Source organism: Suricata suricatta, chromosome 4 (assembly GCF_006229205.1).
Source record: "Suricata suricatta isolate VVHF042 chromosome 4, meerkat_22Aug2017_6uvM2_HiC, whole genome shotgun sequence".
Taxonomy (NCBI): Eukaryota; Metazoa; Chordata; class Mammalia; order Carnivora; family Herpestidae; genus Suricata; species Suricata suricatta.
This window is the reverse complement of record NC_043703.1, coordinates 73,130,699-73,143,712: the sequence shown is the minus strand read 5'-3', so window position 1 is coordinate 73,143,712 and position 13,014 is coordinate 73,130,699.

Sequence of the window (13,014 nt, the reverse complement as noted above, 5' to 3'; positions counted from 1 at the left end):
TGGCGGCGGCCGCGGCTGCTGCTGGGCGCGGGTCCAGGCGGGCGGCTCGCCCCGGGCTCCCCCTGCTCCGCCTCTCCCGCTGCGGCTCGCTCCCACGGACGCCGGGCCGCCTCCGTCCAGCTCTCCTTCTCCCTCTGGCCGCCGCTTCCCTCGCGAGGGGCGCACGGATGGGAGCCTCCCACGGAAGTTTCAGTCCTCCGGACCGCGAAGAGGCCGAGGGCGGCAGCCGCCCGCACGCTCACAGCACCCGGCACCGAGCCAGCTCCGACTGGGCTCGCCGCGCCGCTGCACGGCGCTCTTATTAGGGGTCGGCGGCTCGGCGGGCGCGCATGCGCGCTTGCGCGGCCTTCCCTCCTCCCCGGTTCGCCCCAAGACGCCCGGCGTCTTCACCTTACGACGCCGGCGGGGCCGCGGGCCGCGCGGGCTGCGACGGGCGCGGGGGAAAAGCAGAACTCAAACAAACCGGGCCTTGCCAACACGAGAACAGCAATAACAGTAAAAGCAAACGCAACTGGTTTGTTGAAGATCCTCGTCCTTCGCGCTGATTCAAAACTTCCCCCGGGGAAGATTATAACCACTTCCCATTTTACAGACAGTAAGGTTGTCCCTAAGACTGTCTGTCTCGGCTTCCAGCAGCTGGTGTCCTGGCCATGGCTGGGCACAGGCCACAAGCGTGGACGTTTCTGGAAGCATTCCCATGCCTGGGGCTGCGCCCGGTGGGCCCTGGGCTTCCCCGAGGTGTAATGAAGAGACGAGAGTGAAAGCATTATAAATCTGGTTACTGTCCGGATGATCTGTGTCGAATTTTTCCTTTCCATATTTGGGCGTGGCGATTTACTGGATTTAAGCAGAAAGGTGCCTCTGTTCAACATTTGGCCTTACGGGTGCAGACAGCTGCAGTGAAGAGGAAAACAAGGTTCAGACAGACCAGAAATGCGGCTTTGATGAAGGAGAAATTAATAGCTTCTCCCTTTCGGAAGCTGAAACAACAGGTGCTGATGCTATTAAAGCAGCCGTGGTTATTTTTAAAAGAACTAGTGACCTAACGCCATGGTCTGGAAGTCAGCGGACCTGGTATCTAGGCCCAACCCTACCAATAAAGAAGGACTGCATTTTGTTGGCCTCAGTTTCTTCATCTTTAAAGTTGGAGCATGGGATGTGATAACCACTGAGGCCCCTTTCAGGCACGCGACTGTAGAACACAAGGCGATTTCACAGCAAAAATACTGCTTTTCAAAGGACCATGGGACCCTGGTGTATGTTTGGTAAAGGCACAGACTCAGATATGGTTGAAATTCTTCCGCTCAGCCCAGCAAAATCAAATCAAAGGAAGAAACCTACCGTCTTCGCCACCCACCCCCAAAAGAACACCTCATTCTTTTCACTAAGCCTCTCTCCAAGCATTGCCCTTAAATACACTGCTTTTGCGGAGTTATTTTTAGCTTCATAAAATTACGTTTTTTAAAGTTTATTTATTTATTTTGAAAGAGAGGGAATCCCAAACAGGCGCCTCGCTGTCAGCAGAGCCCCACAAGGGGCTCGAATTCACCAGTTCAAGGAGATCCTGACCTGAGCGGAAACCAAGAGCCTGTAGCTTCATCAGCTGAGCCACCCAGGCACCCCTAAAATTATGCATTGTAAAAGCACCAGCCGCCAACTCTTTTTAACCTAATACATAACAAACTTTCGACGTCAAAGTCTTCATTAAACAAATTCATGCTAAGGTCTTTCAACTTTGTGTTGGGTACTGGGGTTTTATTAGGAAGCCAGGCATTGTGGACATTTCCTTCAAACAGAGTTAGAAGTCTCTGGGGTAAAACAAATCGGACAAAGAGACAAAGAAGTGAATAGGCAACAATAAGATAAGTATGATAAAAGCTATGACACCAGTGGTATACAGGGTCAACTTAAGCACATAACCTGGGGATGAGGAGGGAAGGTCAGAAAAATCATCGGAGGAATAGCATTAAAATTAGACCAAAAGAAAGTGAAGGAAGAGCTGGCTTTTTCATGTTGTCATTTTCTTAAAAGATCCTGTTAGCTAAGTTTACTGAGGGCTAATTCTATACGAGGCTCTGTGCTAAGGCTTATATGTGTAGCCTCATCCAATTTCCATAGCTACCCTATGAGGAAGACCTAGATACTATCCTCATTCTTCTAGTGAAGATAACTTATCCAATCCATGCAGACTGACACTGTCCGTTTGCCCAGACTGCACCAAGTTCCGGTCCACTTCACAGCCTGCCCAGCACACTGCTCGTCCCCACAGTGCCGACTACGGTAAGCTCGGGATTAATTGTGAACTCCACACCAATCATCAGATACTTAGGTATCATTATTTTCCAATGGGACCATAAACTGAATTGTGGGGGGGCGGGGAGACTATACAGAGTGTTAATACTTTACCTTTTTATTCCCCCTTTGGAAAAAAACGAATGCAAAAGAATTGTACATTTCTCCAGACAGTATGTATACCATACCCTTCTTCCACTATTATCCTCTGTTCCAAAACACTGAGGATCCGTCCTAGTTTATTTATGAAGAAAGCAATGTTGCACATTTCCACGTTGGAACTGACTGGCTGACGTGGCAGTGCCACAGTTTCAACACAATACGTTTTTCTCAGTTCACAATTTAGTCACGGGCAGCCCTAGAGATGCAGAGCTATGAACAAATTCGTTGTCTTTTTTATCATTGTGTTCCTTTCTTCCTTGAGAATTAAGGAGAGGCCTGTTTCATAGTTATTTTATGTGGTAGTTGATCAACTTCAAGGCTCACATCTTTAAAACATTCTGTTCATCCCTCTGGCTTGTTTTTACTTTTTCTTTGCAACTCTCATATGTCGGATTGAAGTTTTATAAATTAGGTTGTCAAATACTTATTGAGCTTCTCTATGGGAGGTGCTACTGGGAGATACTAAGTTGGCCTTGTTTCTTTCCATAAGAAATAAAAAGAAATTCCCTCACTGTCCTTAACAGACAGCCTTAAACTAATTTTACTGGTCTCTTCTGAGAAACCGTAGCTGCAAATCATAACATATAGGTAGTAGTAATAATAATTTATTATAATCAAAACGAAATGTCAGGCAGTCTGCCAAACTATTTTTAAACACATACAAAAGAGTGCCCTCTTCTTTTTCTAAAAGTTTAATTCTATAGAACCTTGCTGCCGAAGTATATTTTTGGATAATTTTGTCTTTCAGTTTTGTGCCTGCGTATATGAATAAAATGCAATTGATTTAAATACAAACTTCTGGCATATCTTCAGAAGTAAGTAGAAAGTCATATAACTGAAGAAATGATTACTTATACCTTTGCTAACTGGAGCTGATAGAAATCATATGGAGGTAATCACATTTCATTTGGCTGGCAGTTCTAAACACTGCAAAATCTGTGGGGTTTTTCGGCAAGTTTCAGCGAGACCGGAAGGTTCCTACCATCTGTACACCAGTGAGCAGTCTGTTTAGGAAGAATGGCTTTCACTGGGTTCATTCACTTTTTTTCTCCTCTTTTATAAATAGGAGTAGTATTGCAAATTCACATTTGGCTTACCAGAAGTTCTTTTAAGTTAGAAGTGTTTGAGTTAACAAATGAGACCTCAAACCCAAACAAATATGCTAATTTACATTTCTTTTAATTTTTGCCTTGTGGTTACCTAACCTCATCTGAAAATAAAAATGGTCATAAGGTTTTCAAAACAAACATCTCTCTTGTTGCTTTTAAATTTCTCATCTTTCATCCTCCTGTTTTTCCTTGTAATTGATATGCTGACTCTCAGAAAAGTAATTTCCATATTTTAAATTTCTTTTTTTCTCATCTATCATTAACTGTAAACATTTGACATACTTCTCTCCCTCCCCCATCCTCACCCTTAACTCCAGAGTTTTAATGAACCGTTCTTCCATTAGTTTTGATGTTTACTATTGATACATTTTCTTTTTGGAAATATACAGTTAAAAACCATCCAAGATTTCTTCCAGTAATGCTGGACTATCTGAAAGGGTGGCAGAAACAAAATCAACCTGCCATCAAAAGCCTACAGCAAATATTTGCAAATCACATGACTGGTAAGAGCCTTGTATCCAGAGTATATATACAAATCAACAACAAAAAGACAAATGACCCAGGTCAAAAACAGGCAAAGGGCTTGAATAGATGTTTCTCCAACAACCAACAAATGCACAGAGAGATCCTCAATGTCGTTAGTCATTAGAGAAATGCGCATCAAAATCAGAGTGAGAGACCATGTTGTACCTGTTAGGATGGCAATAATAAAAATAGTAATAATCAGGAACCTATAAGGATTGGAGAGAATGTAGAGAAATGGGAACCCTTGCACCCTGCTAGTGGGAATAGAAGATGGTGCAACCACAGTTTGATAGTGACTCAAAAAGTTAGACTTAGAGTTGCCATATGACCATGCAATTCCATTCCTATGTATATATATATCGAAAAGAAGTGAAAACGTATGTCCCTGTATATATTTGTTCATAAATGCCCATGACAGCAGTATTCATAAGAGCCAACAAGTAGAAACAATCCAATGTCCATCAACTGATGAACAGGAAGCAACCTGTGGTATATCCATGTAATTAGAATAGTATTCAGCCACAAAAGGTAGGAAGAACAGATACTTGCTACAACATGAAAGGATCTTAGAAGTATGCTAAGTGAAAGAAGCCAGACACAAAAGGTACATATTGTATGATTCCGTTTATAGGAAATGTCCAGAATAGGGTAAATCCATACAGACAGAAACTACATTAGTGGTGCCAGAGCTACCCTGGGGGAGGGAAGACGGAGAGTGACTGCTCAGTGGTTATGAGGTTTCCTCTAAGGTTGAAAATGTTCTGGAACCAGATGTGAGTGGTAGCTGCACACCATTGTGAGTGCACTAAATGTCACTAATGGTAAAAGTTATGTTATGTGCATTTTACTCCAATAAGAACCTAGAACTAAAAGAAAAAGCCTGTACACGTGAAACTAGCTATCTGCCTGTGACGTCACATGAAGGTTCTGAAGCAGGTTCACCACTTTCAAGTCTCTGCTCTCTTAGAAACAAATAGTACTGAAAGATACTCAGTTAAGAAGTCCTGTGACACAGCCAGGTACTTCTGAGTATGATTCCAAGCCCCTAGGTTCTTGTCCCAAATCCTCCGTTAGCGACTAACTTATATCCCCACCCAAGTTCATAGGCTGAAGCCCTCATCCTCAGTGTGACTGTCTTTAGAGATACAGTCCTGGGGCCCCTGGGTGGGTCAGTTGGTTAAGTGTCTGACTTTGGCTCAGGTCATGATCTCACAGTTCATGGGTTTGAGCCCCACGTCAGGCTCTGTGCTGACAGCTAGCTCAGAGCCTGGAGCATGTCTTCAGATTCTGTGTCTCCCTTTCTCTCTGACCCTCCCCTGCTCATGCTGTCTCTCCCTCCCTCTCTCTCTCTCTCTCTCTCTCTCTCTCTCTCTCTCTCTCTCTCAAAAAGAAATAACTAAAACATTTTTTTAAAAAAAGGTAGAGATAGGCCCTTTCGGGAGATAATTAAAGTTCACAGGAGAAGGGGCTCTAATCCAATAGGTCTGGTCCTGGCATCCTTGTAAAAAGAGGAAGAGCCCCCAGGGATGGGTGTACACAGAGTCATAACTATGTGAAGAAACAGCAAGAAGATGGCCATCTGCAAGCCAAGGAGAAAGGCCTTGGATAAAAAAACAATCCCGCCAGTGCTTGATCTTGAACTGCCAGCCTCCAGAACTATGAGAAATACTTTCTGTTATTTAAGCCTCCCAGTCCGGGCTGTTTTGTGGTGGCAGTCAGAGCAGAGGCAGCACCCTGCCCTGCCTGCTCCCTTCAGCCTACTCAAGTCAAGATGCCCAGGACAACCGCAAGGGCATCCTGAAAGCGGAAGGCAACTTGGGTCAGAGCTCTGTCTGCGGACCAGAGAGAAATGGCTTGAGATGAAGGGGGTGTGCGCCAAAAACAGTTTGAGAAAGCTGCAGGTCCGTCTAGAATAAGATACAGTAAATGCGTGCTGATTCAAAGTGGATGGAAGATGGAGTCCAGCTAACTGTTTGCCAAGAGTGGATTGTCACACAGATCCAGTTTTGATTTACCGCCAGAACCCTTTATTCATGCCTCTACCGATATAACTGAAATTATGATTCTTTTTGTCTTCCTTTGACAATAAATCGTGGAAGGCAGAAATCACATCGTACTCATCTTTGAGACCCCACAGCGTTGAACATAGAGTAGCGGTCTATGCAGTCCAAAAAACATTTATTAAGCATGTGTGTGTGCCAGACACAAAAATACTCGATACTGAATTGAAGTGTTAATTGTAAGGAATTTTAAACCTTACCTAAATATTAAAGCCATCCTGAGTATAGAAACGTGGATATAAAATATCTGACAAGATTAGGCTAAAGAGAAAGTGGTGCTGGGAAAGAAACCCTTGGAGGGTGAGTTCAGAGGGAGGAAGTTGCCAGCCAGAGACTCACATGGCCTCACCTACACAGACCTTTATTTGAGACCTAAGGGGAGAGACCTTTGGCAAGGAGAGAAGATGCAAGAAAGGAGCAAGCTGTGTTTGGATGTCACCATGTGAAAATCCACACGTAAGCCACCACGGCCTTGGTGCCAGCAACTTTTCACCGATGGCAAGAGTAGCTCCGTTGTGCCGCCGTTGGTGATCTTGACTTTACCTCGGGGCTGGGGGGGCGGGGGGTAGGGATAGTGACGTCTGTCCTCTGTGTCCGAGGCTGCCCGGCTGAGAGCTAGAAGTGGCACAAGGAAACTGCACCAGCCTTGTGGTCACCGGAAGAACCAGAAGAGTTTGAGGAGAGGATGCTCCTCCAGGGATTCTCACAACTAAGAAGGGTTTCTGGGTGGGGTGTGGCTCCTCCCCCCCAGAGCAAGAGAGGGGGGAGAAAAGTCTAATCTCATTATGCAGCATGGAATTCTGTTGTTTCACGTCCAGGCTAAGAAACTAGATTCCTTGAATATAATTTCATAATATTTATGAAAAGCATTCAGAAGGCACTTTGGATCACAGGTTCCTTGGGATTTCACATTATTAAGATCATCGTTTTTATGACCGGGTCATTGGGGGTGGGGGGAGGTCATTTATCCTGGGTGTTTAGGTTTGATGTAAATAGGAATTTCCTTCATCAAAGCTGCCTCACCAGTCTCCTGGTAAAAACATAAAAAGATAAAAGGACCATTGTGCTGCTTATTTTAGCAGAAACAGAATGATGGAATTCACAGCACAGCCTCCCGGTAATTATCCTTGTCCAAAGACTTTAACTTTTCTAAACCAAGCCCTCCCCTGTTTTATGGCTTCGACCTTCTTTTTGTACCTTTTGGATTAGTAAGAGATTTTCTTTGGCTTTTGCAAGAAGTCAATCTCTCAGGAAACAATTGAATTAAACTTCATATTTGTTTAAAAGTCCTTGGGTAGTGCCTCACATCTGCATTTCCTCAAAATGTCTCCATTGAAAGAATAAAGAAAGAATGTTCTGCATCGTGTAGTATTCAAATGAGCAGAAAAATGTGTAATGAGTTCCATATCCTACAAACGTTAGCGTCCTGATAACACCTTAAGACTTGTTAAGTATTTCAGACCATTTCACAGCCTTACAAACCTCAAACATTTCTTGCTGGATATTGTTAAGTTCTTATATGATGTAACAGATACCTCAAGAGTCTCCAGTTTACTAACCTTCATTTCTTAATTAGAAGGAAAACGTTGTTTTCTTTTTAATGTTTTCATGTTAGAAAATATATTTGAATAGCTCTAAGATTGAAATCCAATCAGTTAATAACTATGATTTATTGAGCATCTGGTATTGAACGTCAAGTATTGTGCTAAATTCTTTGATATCGTTATAGTGTCTCTTCTAATGAATAAGTTATTAATAAGGTAAAAAAGGTTTAAATTCATCCACTTTTCTGAAGTGTCCTAATGAGTTAAAAAAAGAAAGCCTATTCAGAATGTCATCCAATTAATTTAATACAAACATTGTTAGTATCCCTTTCCCAGCTTTTATTTTCAATGAACCGGTTTCTAATGTTACACAAATGAGATGAAATGTCTTAGAAAAAATACACAAATCACTGGCATTCTTAATTTGTTACCAATTTCCTTTTTGGCACACGGTGGTTTGATTTTATAAGGTGCGCATATTTTTAGTTATTTTAGTTCTGGAAGTAGGTCAGTTTACTTTGGAGATACAAAGCCCGGAAGAAAATATTAGAAAAATAGAAAGTAGAAAAGTACAGGAAGGCCTACAATGATGAGGATATTCTGCCTAAAGAAAATAAGGTGGAGGAGGTGGTTTCAAAATCCTTTCAGTATGAAGGATTATTTCAGGAGGGCGCTTGAACCTCCAGTACAGAGAAGACAGACTGGAGAAGGCAGAGTTACATTAGAGAAAGTGATCTTTAACGAGCACTCTCTAGCCAGTGTGGATGAAGAGGCTATGATGCGGATGGGGAAGGAAATAGTAGAAACTCCCTACTTCCTTAGGAACCTCTTCAATAAACTGTAACCTTGGAAGGAGGAGGTGTCTCAGGACAACTGCATCAAGGGACACAGCCAGGACTAGTCAAATTCTTGAGCTTCCGTACTAGTAGTCCTTGAGTCGGACCAAGCCACATAAAAAGTTTTAGACTTACCATAAAGGAGACAGCAAACAAGGTTTGTATTTGTTCTTTTGACATTGATCAAACTTCCTGACTTCCTCAAGCAAGTAAAATATTTTAAAACAAGGGGCATTTGGATGGCTCAGTCGGTTAAGTGTTCGATTCTTGATTTGGGCTCAGGTCATGATCTCACTGTTCATGAGATTGAGGAGCCCTGAGTGGGGCTCTGTGCTGACAGCATGGAGCCTGCTTGGGATTCATTCTCTCTCTCTCTCTCTCTCTCTCTCTCTCTCTCTCTCTCTCTCTCTCTCTCCCCCTCTCTCTCTCTCTCTCTGCCCCTCCCCTGCTCGTGCTCTCTCTCTTTCTCTCTCTGCCTTTTTCCTGCTCCTGCTCGCCTGATGGATAATATGCATTTTAGTGCTTCTGAGAGCAGGAGGAAGGGGAGAGTGGGAGGTGACTTGCTGCCTGGGCGTCACCTTGAGACCTAGTCTGGTCTGTGGAAATCACACAGCTCCAACTCCTGCACACTCAAAAGCCATCCGGGGTGAGTTTCAGACGTAGGAAATTTACATTTATAGACTGGGTCAAGCAAATTCGACAGTTTAAGTGAGCACTGAATGAATGAGAACATAAATATGTTGGGGCCAATAAATGGTCATATTTATAGAGTGCAGTAAAAGTCATATCTCTCACTCCGCTTGGAGAAATCCTGCCAACTGGATTGAATGCAGTGGTCATGATATTGAGTGCTAAAACCACAGGAGAGGTGAACTCAGCTCTTTAAACTGAACTTTCAACTTCTGTAGTACTACTTCAGACGCGCTTGAATATTCAGTGTCCTCTTGGTAGAGAAGGCATAATAAGTGCTAAGACATGAGACAAAACAAAACAAAAAATAGCCAAACAAACAAGCAAAAACAAAAAAGAAAACCAAGAACACGCTTCCTTTTAAACTCATTCATACATTTCCAGAATCTAAATGGGGCTGCCAAACTCTGCCTAATTTTGGAGAAAATATAATCCATATGTTGCCTGATAGGAAGAGAAGGATTAAGCCAGCCTCCAAGTCATAAAAAAAATGGGTAACTGTTTCCAAAAAACAGCACTCACCGCTGTTTTCTTCATTACGGTGGGTCCTGTTTTGGTAGTCTGGGAAGTGATGCTGAAGATCAGGGCTGGGTTTACTTTAAAGTCTGAATGTTGGAATAGATTTCGCCTCCCCAGTATAAGAAGCACAGCCCGCCACTTGGTGAGTTCCAGCGGGAGGAGCAGAGGGCTCTGTCTCATGATGCAGTAACAGGGGCTGAGTCATGAACGCGGGGTAAGCTCACTAAACCCAAGATTCTTTTTAAAACACAAGCAGAGAAATCCAAGTGCGGTCTCCGCGCCCTTTCCACGTGTCATGGGAAGTGAACACTGCCTCTCTGTGGCAGCATTTTGACACTCTTTGCCATGTCCCAGCTCACTGGAGAGTCCAAGATTCAAGGATAATGAAAACTTGGAATTCTGATAAATGACACATCAAATCTTTGAACTCCCTTGACTCATGTTCATTTTGTTAAATTTCACAAGTGGTTGTTGGTTTCCATGGACTCTGGTACATGACTGTTTTGTCCCTAAAACGTAGGTTAAGGGCAGTGTAAGAGCTGTTGTTTTTAACCGAATGGTAACATCATGCCATGTCCAGTTGACTAAATAAAGTTGGAAATCCAGCAGGTTTTTCTTTTTAGTTTTGACTTGCAAGTAATTTCAAACTTAGAGAATGGATTGCGAGCATGAGAATCAATCACATAGAGAACTCCTGGGTACCCCCTTACCATAGTCACCCATTGTTACCATTTGGGAAATCTGTTGTTTGTCCAAATAATGACTCCTAAAAATGGCTTACCCCTCCTCCTTCTGATTTGGGACTATCTGACCTACAGATATGAGACAAAAGTACCAACAAATAGTATTAATTATACTTTACTTGTTAGAACAAAACCAAAACCATTCTCTTATGCTCGTCATTGATTTATACTTTTCCCCCCTGGTTGTCAACAAATTATTAAATCTAAATTATATGCTTGTAAAACTGCATTATTTGGGTAGCCCTCTTCTAATAGTGTGGCTAACTTTACATGTATTACAATGCTAAATATTGAAGAATATAATTTCAAGCCTCTCAAAACAGAAAAATATATGAAAGCCATAAATGGCCCACGACATCGTGTCTTTGGCTCTTGCACTCCATCTTCTGGCTAAAAGTTGGCCGTGAGACAGACCGTTGAGTTGAACACACCAATCTTTATAAAGCAAATGTGGCACTAGATTTAAGTGAAAGAGAAACATTAACATTATACCAGCAAAAATATACTAAGTCTACAGGAAAAAGAGTAATACACAAGATCTGATGAAAGCTGACTGCATGCTGAAATGGCACCGCTGCTTATCTGGAATGTCAATCTGAGAAGCCTGCTCCACAGTTTTATGACCCAGTGGGTGATAGGTAGGGGACAGTGAGTTGGGGATAGAGTTTGGGAGGTCAGGCATGGGAAGCAATCACCTGATCATCATGATTTTACTTTAAATTTTAGGTAACCTTTATCCAAGTCACCGCTCCTAAATCTAAGCCCTTTAAAGGGAAGGACTGCGTCCAATTTACCTTTGCATCATCCATAGACTGTAGACTTTCTTGTTGAAAGAATGAAGTAAGAATGAGAAACTAATTTCTTTGCTTTATCACATGCAGGCATGCTGTTAAGATTTTAATCTGAAATACAAAGATTCAAGTAATAAATGATTACAGCACACAACAGCAAAATATCTAGGAACTAACAGCTTTTCTGTAGCCCAAAATTATACATGTCTATTTAGTCAGATATTCCATTTCAATCCAAACTATTTGCAGAAACTATCTACTTAGGATCCTAATATTTTAGACTTGGAATGGGTTATAAAAGCTACATCCTTTACATCAATAATAAGTAAGTTAGCCATTTGGTTTTGAAATATTATCATAAGTAACTCTCTACAGATTCCCTTTAAAGATTCCATACTCTTTGAAAGCCTACTTGAGGTTTAATCATATTTGCAACATACCCTTAAAACAGGCAAAATAATCGCCATATGCCATAGCCCCGATAGTCACACCAGAGTGAGACATGCAGATTTTGGTTATCTGAGGCAACTTGGACACAGCCTTGCGTACAACATTAAAGTTAAATCTCCGAGGGGCCACATCTTTTTTGCACAAACATTCCCCATTCTTAACTTTGCATCTGCTTAGACTCAAGAAGACTTGCTGGTAAGTTTCACTCAGGGTTAAACTACAATGCAACAATGGTATAATTTCCAAACCAAGGGTAAAAATAGTGGAAAATGGTATCTGTCGTTTATTGAAAACCTATGTGTGCCATAGATAGTTTATATACATTGTCTCATTTAATCTTCCAAAACCCATTTGGGAGCATAGTAAGCCTCCATGTCCAGTTGAAATCTGCCATTTGCCTTTAACTTCAGCTTTGGAAGCCGGCTTCAACAATACCTCCAGCATCCCTGAACTTGTACATGATCAATGGTCATCTGCTCACATAGGCTATCATCATCTCTAATCTTTATAAAACGTTTGTAGAAATACAGGCATGGTGAGACATTGGAATTCATTTTTACTATTGAAATATAGCCTTTACTTTCAAATATAGTTAAGTGTGGACTGAAAATCTCTTTTGTGCACTTGGAGTTTGGAATTCTATCAGCCGGTTGAAATGTAAATCTATGTTTATTACACAAGACTATGGCAAGTATGGAAGTCATAAATATTATCTAAAAGAAAGCATGTTAGCTTCAAGATACATTGTTTTTGAGTCAACAAATTTTCACACACATGGAAATAACAATATGAGGCAAAAGAATAAGGATTATCAATTATATCCTAACTGCAGACTTTCTAGAATTGTTTTTGTGTACTAGTATTCTTAACATTAAATAAAGTGACAAGTAAGAACCATTTTTATTTTTTCTCTAATTCTATGTAACCATGATCCCTTTAAGGAAAAATACTATTTGGAAACTCAAGTTTTTATGGAAGCTTTAGAGTCAGCTGATTAACCTTGCCACTAAAACTTTCACAGGAAAAACTCCCAGATCACCCTACAGCAATATTCAGGATAAATCACCTCTGATCCACACATAATAAGGCCAAGATAAAGAAGAATAAAATATTTACTTAAAAATGAGCTGCTCAAATCCTTTGCTTCTCTCCCAAAGGTGAAACTGGGTTCTGTCTAGTCTTGTAAAACTGTAGGTAGCTACCAGAAATCTGGCAGCTGATGGTGAAGACATTATTGTCTCTTTCCCAGAATGTTGAATTTATAACATTTGACTGATAAAAATCTTAGTCATA